The sequence below is a fragment of the Platichthys flesus genome, chromosome 14 (assembly GCF_949316205.1).
Source record: "Platichthys flesus chromosome 14, fPlaFle2.1, whole genome shotgun sequence".
Lineage (NCBI taxonomy): Eukaryota > Metazoa > Chordata > Actinopteri > Pleuronectiformes > Pleuronectidae > Platichthys > Platichthys flesus.
Window position 1 is genome coordinate 360,429 of NC_084958.1, and position 8,315 is coordinate 368,743.

The 8,315-nt window shown below is 41.8% G+C and overlaps 1 long non-coding RNA gene across 1 annotated transcript; it reads right to left on the reverse strand.

Annotated features, from left to right (window-relative positions):
• On the reverse strand, positions 1-1,397 carry LOC133968737 (uncharacterized). Its single transcript, XR_009924130.1, has 2 exons — positions 1,245-1,397; positions 1-179 (listed from the first exon to the last, which is right to left on the reverse strand). It is a non-coding gene; the product is annotated as an uncharacterized LOC133968737 (long non-coding RNA).
• Positions 1,398-8,315: the final 6,918 nt, after the last annotated feature.

Below are 8,315 nucleotides of genomic sequence, written 5' to 3' on the forward strand. Positions count from 1 at the left end.
TTTCATGTTTCCTATCATTTTATTAGGGACAGACGAGCCTGAAGGACACAGCTGTGATGACCATGTTCTGTCTCTTATGGCAAAGCAGAAATATAAAACACTGGGTTCTTATCTAAAGTGTATCAAATCAGATCTCCACCATGTTGCTGCTGAGGACATCAGGTGCTGCAGTTCTTCATCTATGAAGAGAAAAAACGCACTGTTAAAGAATGTTTTGTGTTGTGTATAAAGCACAACAGATTTCAGATAGAACTGTTGTACTGTGGTCTTGGTTTATATCCTCATGGTGAAATGTACATATTTTAAGTCCCTTCTGATAAAAGTGCTGAAAGAAATACAACATTGTACAAATACATAAAATGTCTTTCTACCTCATCAGTACTATTCAAGGTGATAATCTCCCACAGACCTATTGATAACAGTCCAAATCAAGTCTTTCCACTTCTCTCAGTGTGAAAACATAATTCTATAATTAATTTGAGAACTGTTTACAACACTGATGTGTGGAGATTAAAATCATACCTAAACTGTCTAATTCACTGTAAAACTCCATGACATTCGCAGGCCATCTGTAGTTAAGGGAGCAACGCATGGAGTGATGTGTAGATTACTAGTTTGATGATGCATGAGGAGAGGCGGTGGTCGAGTGGCAGAAACTTGGACTATGGGCAGAGAAGGTCTCTGGTTCGTCTTTGGTTCGACTCCATGGAGAGACAACAAAAGTCGCACCTGGATTGATCTGTCCAAAAATCCAAGAGTCTCCCTACCCTCTCTAGTGCCCATGAGCAAGGCACCTCACTCCCCCAACATCTGCTCCCCCGAGTGCCGTACATGGTCGCTCACTGCTCTGTGTGTCCTGCACCAGATGGGTAAAAAGCAGCGATTAAATGTCCCTACCTGCATGAGTGTGCCTTTGCATGTCTGTGCATGTGTTTTGGATGAATACATGGATTTTAATCTTAATCTTTTAATCTTAATCAGTTGTCTTCCAGTTGACCAGCATGAAGCTGCAGATCTCCACCATGTTGCTGCTGGGGACATCAGGAGCTGCATTAATGAGGAGCAGAAGCGTACTGTTATGAATGTTTTGTGTTGTTTATGAAGCACTACTTATTTCAGCTAGAACCGATGTACTAGGGTCTGGGTTTGTATCCTAATGGTTAAATGCACATACTTTAAATCGCTTTTGATAAAACGTGACAAAGAAATACAACATTGTACACATAGATAAAATGTCTTTCTACCTCATCTGTAATATTCAAGGTGATGATCTCCCACAGAGCTGTTGATAACAGTCCACATCAAGTCTCTCCACTTCCCTCAGTGTGAAAACATAATTATATAATTAATTGGAGAAGTGTTTACAACACTGATGTGTGGACATTATAATGTTATCACTACTGTCTAATTCACTCTACAACTCCATGACTGACTAAATAAACGATGTGAAAATAGTAATGGCGGATATACCATCCTGTATCAGAATATTGGTGAAACAGTTACTATCACATGAAACGTACACGTGTAGCGTATTGATAGTAACTCATTAAAAAAAATAATGTCACAACCAAAACAAGACTGTCGAGTTATCTTGCTTCAATCTGTTCATTAGACGTGATAAATAAACGGTAACTTTTATAACAATTACATATTACAAAAAACTTGAGGCATGTAAGCATATGATGATAGATAAAGCAATATGTTATGTTGGATAGTTTCAAGGTTACTTACCTCTAGTTCAGCACCAGCGGCTGGCCAGAAGAAGTGGAGCGATCTTCCTTGCCGCACAGGGCAAACGCAGGCAATGTGGAGACGAGCGCTTGGTCATCGAACGTTCTCTCTTCCCCGACCGCAACAGACTTGAAATTGCCTGTGCTCGGGCCCGTTAGTGCTACAACGTAGCCCTAGTTAGGGCCCGAGCACCGAATGGTGAGAGGCCCTATTGAATCTGTAAGGATTTTTATTATTAGGGCCCGAGCACCGAATGGTGAGAGGCCCTATTGAATCTGTAAGGATTTTTATTATTATTATTATTATTATTATTTCCCTTTGGGGGGCTTTTTCAGGGTCTAGACATGCTCAAAAAGTTATGAAACTTTGCAGGAAATTCAAGGTCTGCGGATATTTTAGTATTCTGGAGTAATTGGAATTGGGCGTGGCAAAATGGCTCTACAGCGCCCCCTGGAACCAGCCCCTAGGTTTCCACATAACGGATTTTCATCAAAATCTGGATATAGGTGTATCGTGACCAGTCATGAAAAAAAGTCTCATGGAGCATTATGAAAAACGCAACAGGAAGTCCGCCATTTTGCTTTTAGTGGCCATTTTGGCAATATCCCACATTTTTACTTTTACGTACTTGTCCCAGGGCTTTCATCAGATCAACTTCAAATTCAGATGAGTGTCATCACAACAAGATGGAGATAAAAAATGATTGAGGGATTTTTTTTTTATCACACCGTGTGACCGTGGCATGGCGTTAAAAATTGGTTACACGCCATCAAAACACGGGCATCTGTATCTCGGACATACATGTTCCAATCAAGTCCAAACTAGACATGTAAGACAATAGTCCCCGCCTGATGACATCTATGCATAAATGATGACTTAAAACCGCAGCGCCCCCTGGTGGCAACAGGAAATGTCTTGTTTTTTGCTTGTCTTACACTTGGATGAATTTCTCCTCATCCACTGACCTCAACCATGTCAAACTGTATCAAATGGGTCCCAAGACATTGACAATGAAGACATAAGATTACCGTGACTTTTCGTCAAACGCCATATGAATGGCGTGGCATTAAAGTTCATCAACTCGCCGTTAAACACGAAATTGCTGTAACTTCAGTGTTCATGATTCTATCTCTCTCAAACTACATGTGTGTAACAACAGCCCCCCCCTGAAGATATTCATATGGTTTTAAGAAATGGGCGTGGCAAAAAAACTGACCAGCGCCCCCTATAGGGCAACCCCGGCACTACGATGGCCGACATTTATACAAATCTATCGGGACATGTGTCGTTTCATAACAAACAAAAAAATATCTTGGATAGGTATGCTTGACCAGACAGGGAGGCCGCCATTTTGGATTAAGTGGCCATTTTTTTTCCATATTCCACATTTTTACTTGATGCACTTGTCCCAGGGCTTTCATCAGATTAACTTCAAATTAAGATCAGTGCCATCACAACAAGATGGAGATAAAAAGTGATTAAGAGATTGACCTTTCGTCACACCGTGTGACCGTGGCGTGGCGTCTTGAGTTTGATTAAACGCCATCAAAACACGAGGTTCTGTATCTCGGACACACATTGTCCAATCGAGTCCAAACTAGACATGTAAGACAAGGGTGCCATCCTGATGACATCTACACAGAAATTATGACTTGAAATTACAGCGCCCCCTGGTGGCTACAGGAAGTGACATGTTTTATACTTTGATGAACTGCTCCTGGCTGATTTACAATATACAGCTCAAATCAGATCAGTCAAGTCATTAGATCATGGTCAGAATTGTGACGTTTCCTCAAACCGTGTAAACATTGATGTGCGGCGAAGGATTTTCCTTCGCCAAAGGACACGATGTTATCATAACTCCACTGTGCATTGTCCTATCACTACCAAACTTCTGTCACATGATAAGAGTACAAGCCTGAACAGCTCTATGTGTCAATATTTCCTCAGTGTCATAGCGCCATCTACTGATTCACCAGGAAACAGGAAGTACTTTGTTAATCCACTCTGCATTATCCAACCGGCTCCAAACTACTGACCTATGATCACAATACTGATCTGACCAGCTCCACATATTAATATTAGTTCAGGGTCATAGCGCCACCTACTGATCAGTGTGAAAATTAAGTTGTGTTAACATTGTCCAATTGACACAAAATTGCTCACGCTACATCAGAGCGCCTACATGAACAGATATATATGTCTGTGCGTAATAATAGTGATGGCGCCAACTACTGGCAAGCCTACTGCCGCAGAGCGCAAAACGCATGCAACGTGGAGAAGTGCATGCTCGATCGATGATGTGCGCTTGGTCATCGATCGCTCTCTCCACCGACCGCAACAGGCTTCAACGTGCGGGTGCTCGGGCCCGCAAGTGCTACAACGTAGCCCTAGTTATTATTATTATTATTATTAGGGCACGAGCACCGAAATCGGTGGGAGGCCCTATTGAAATTGAAATGATTATTATTATTAGGGCCCGAGCACCGAATGGTGAGAGGCCCTATTGAATCTGTAAGGATTTTTATTATTATTATTATTATTATTATTATTTCCCTTTGGGGGGCTTTTTCAGGGTCTAGACATGCTCAAAAAGTTATGAAACTTTGCAGGAAATTCAAGGTCTGCGGATATTTTAGTATTCTGGAGTAATTGGAATTGGGCGTGGCAAAATGGCTCGACAGCGCCCCCTGGAACCAGCCCCTAGGTTTCCACATAACGGATTTTCATCAAAATCTGGATATAGGTGTATCGTGACCAGTCATGAAAAAAAGTCTCATGGAGCATTATGAAAAACGCAACAGGAAGTCCGCCATTTTGCTTTTAGTGGCCATTTTGGCAATATCCCACATTTTTACTTTTACGTACTTGTCCCAGGGCTTTCATCAGATCAACTTCAAATTCAGATGAGTGTCATCACAACAAGATGGAGATAAAAAATGATTGAGGGTTTTTTTTTTTATCACACCGTGTGACCGTGGCATGGCGTTAAAAATTGGTTACACGCCATCAAAACACGGGCATCTGTATCTCGGACATACATGTTCCAATCAAGTCCAAACTAGACATGTAAGACAATAGTCCCCGCCTGATGACATCTATGCATAAATGATGACTTAAAACCGCAGCGCCCCCTGGTGGCAACAGGAAATGTCTTGTTTTTTGCTTGTCTTACACTTGGATGAATTTCTCCTCATCCACTGACCTCAACCATGTCAAACTGTATCAAATGGGTCCCAAGACATTGACAATGACGACATAAGATTACCGTGACTTTTCGTCAAACGCCATATGAATGGCGTGGCATTAAAGTTCATCAACTCGCCGTGAAACACGAAATTGCTGTAACTTCAGTGTTCATGATTCTATCTCTCTCAAACTACATGTGTGTAACAACAGCCCCCCCCTGAAGATATTCATATGGTTTTAAGAAATGGGCGTGGCAAAAAAACTGACCAGCGCCCCCTATAGGGCAACCCCGGCACTACGATGGCCGACATTTATACAAATCTATCGGGACATGTGTTGTTTCATAACAAACAAAAAAATATCTTGGATAGGTATGCTTGACCAAACAGGGAGGCCGCCATTTTGGATTAAGTGGCCATTTTTTTTCCATATTCCACATTTTTACTTGATGCACTTGTCCCAGGGCTTTCATCAGATTAACTTCAAATTAAGATCAGTGCCATCACAACAAGATGGAGATAAAAAGTGATTAAGAGATTGACCTTTCGTCACACCGTGTGACCGTGGCGTGGCGTCTTGAGTTTGATTAAACGCCATCAAAACACGAGGTTCTGTATCTCGGACATACATTGTCCAATCGAGTCCAAACTAGACATGTAAGACAAGGGTGCCATCCTGATGACATCTACACAGAAATTATGACTTGAAATTACAGCGCCCCCTGGTGGCTACAGGAAGTGACATGTTTTATACTTTGATGAACTGCTCCTGGCTGCTTTAAGATATACAGCTCAAATGAACTCAGTCAAGTCATTGAATCAAGGTCAGAATTGTGACATTTCCTCAAACCATGTAAACATTGATGTTTGGCGAAGGATCATCCTTCGCCAAAGGACACGATGCTTTCATAATTACACTGTGCATTGTCCTATCACTACCAAACTTCTGTCACATGATAAGAGTACAAGCCTGAACAGCTCTATGTGTCAATATTTCCTCAGTGTCATAGCGCCACCTACTGATTCACCAGGAAACAGGAAGTACTTTGTTAATCCACTCTGCATTATCCAACCGGCTCCAAACTACTGACCTATGATCACAATACTGATCTGAACAGCTCCACATATAAATATTAGTTCAGGGTCATAGCGCCACCTACTGATCAGTGTGAAAATTAAGTTGTGTTAACATTGTCCAATTGACACAAAATTTCTCACGCTACATCAGAGCGCCTACTTGAACAGATATAAATGTCTATGCGTAATAATAGTGATGGCGCCACCTACTGGCAAACCTACTGCCGCAGAGCGCAAAACGCATGCAACGTGGAGAAGTGCATGCTCGATCGATGATGTGCGCTTGGTCATCGATCGCTCTCTCCACCGACCGCAACAGGCTTCAACGTGCGGGTGCTCGGGCCCGCAAGTGCTACAACGTAGCCCTAGTTATTATTATTATTATTATTATTATTATTATTATTATTATTATTATTATTATTTCCCTTTGGGGGGCTTTTTCAGGGTCTAGACATGCTCAAAAAGTTATGAAACTTTGCAGGAAATTCAAGGTCTGCGGATATTTTAGTATTCTGGAGTAATTGGAATTGGGCGTGGCAAAATGGCTCGACAGCGCCCCCTGGAACCAGCCCCTAGGTTTCCACATAACGGATTTTCATCAAAATCTGGATATAGGTGTATCGTGACCAGTCATGAAAAAAAGTCTCATGGAGCATTATGAAAAACGCAACAGGAAGTCCGCCATTTTGCTTTTAGTGGCCATTTTGGCAATATCCCACATTTTTACTTTTACGTACTTGTCCCAGGGCTTTCATCAGATCAACTTCAAATTCAGATGAGTGTCATCACAACAAGATGGAGATAAAAAATGATTGAGGGATTTTTTTTTTATCACACCGTGTGACCGTGGCATGGCGTTAAAAATTGGTTACACGCCATCAAAACACGGGCATCTGTATCTCGGACATACATGTTCCAATCAAGTCCAAACTAGACATGTAAGACAATAGTCCCCGCCTGATGACATCTATGCATAAATGATGACTTAAAACCGCAGCGCCCCCTGGTGGCAACAGGAAATGTCTTGTTTTTTGCTTGTCTTACACTTGGATGAATTTCTCCTCATCCACTGACCTCAACCATGTCAAACTGTATCAAATGGGTCCCAAGACATTGACAATGACGACATAAGATTACCGTGACTTTTCGTCAAACGCCATATGAATGGCGTGGCATTAAAGTTCATCAACTCGCCGTGAAACACGAAATTGCTGTAACTTCAGTGTTCATGATTCTATCTCTCTCAAACTACATGTGTGTAACAACAGCCCCCCCCTGAAGATATTCATATGGTTTTAAGAAATGGGCGTGGCAAAAAAACTGACCAGCGCCCCCTATAGGGCAACCCCGGCACTACGATGGCCGACATTTATACAAATCTATCGGGACATGTGTTGTTTCATAACAAACAAAAAAATATCTTGGATAGGTATGCTTGACCAAACAGGGAGGCCGCCATTTTGGATTAAGTGGCCATTTTTTTTCCATATTCCACATTTTTACTTGATGCACTTGTCCCAGGGCTTTCATCAGATTAACTTCAAATTAAGATCAGTGCCATCACAACAAGATGGAGATAAAAAGTGATTAAGAGATTGACCTTTCGTCACACCGTGTGACCGTGGCGTGGCGTCTTGAGTTTGATTAAACGCCATCAAAACACGAGGTTCTGTATCTCGGACATACATTGTCCAATCGAGTCCAAACTAGACATGTAAGACAAGGGTGCCATCCTGATGACATCTACACAGAAATTATGACTTGAAATTACAGCGCCCCCTGGTGGCTACAGGAAGTGACATGTTTTATACTTTGATGAACTGCTCCTGGCTGCTTTAAGATATACAGCTCAAATGAACTCAGTCAAGTCATTGAATCAAGGTCAGAATTGTGACATTTCCTCAAACCATGTAAACATTGATGTTTGGCGAAGGATCATCCTTCGCCAAAGGACACGATGCTTTCATAATTACACTGTGCATTGTCCTATCACTACCAAACTTCTGTCACATGATAAGAGTACAAGCCTGAACAGCTCTATGTGTCAATATTTCCTCAGTGTCATAGCGCCACCTACTGATTCACCAGGAAACAGGAAGTACTTTGTTAATCCACTCTGCATTATCCAACCGGCTCCAAACTACTGACCTATGATCACAATACTGATCTGAACAGCTCCACATATAAATATTAGTTCAGGGTCATAGCGCCACCTACTGATCAGTGTGAAAATTAAGTTGTGTTAACATTGTCCAATTGACACAAAATTTCTCACGCTACATCAGAGCGCCTACTTGAACAGATATAAATGTCTATGCG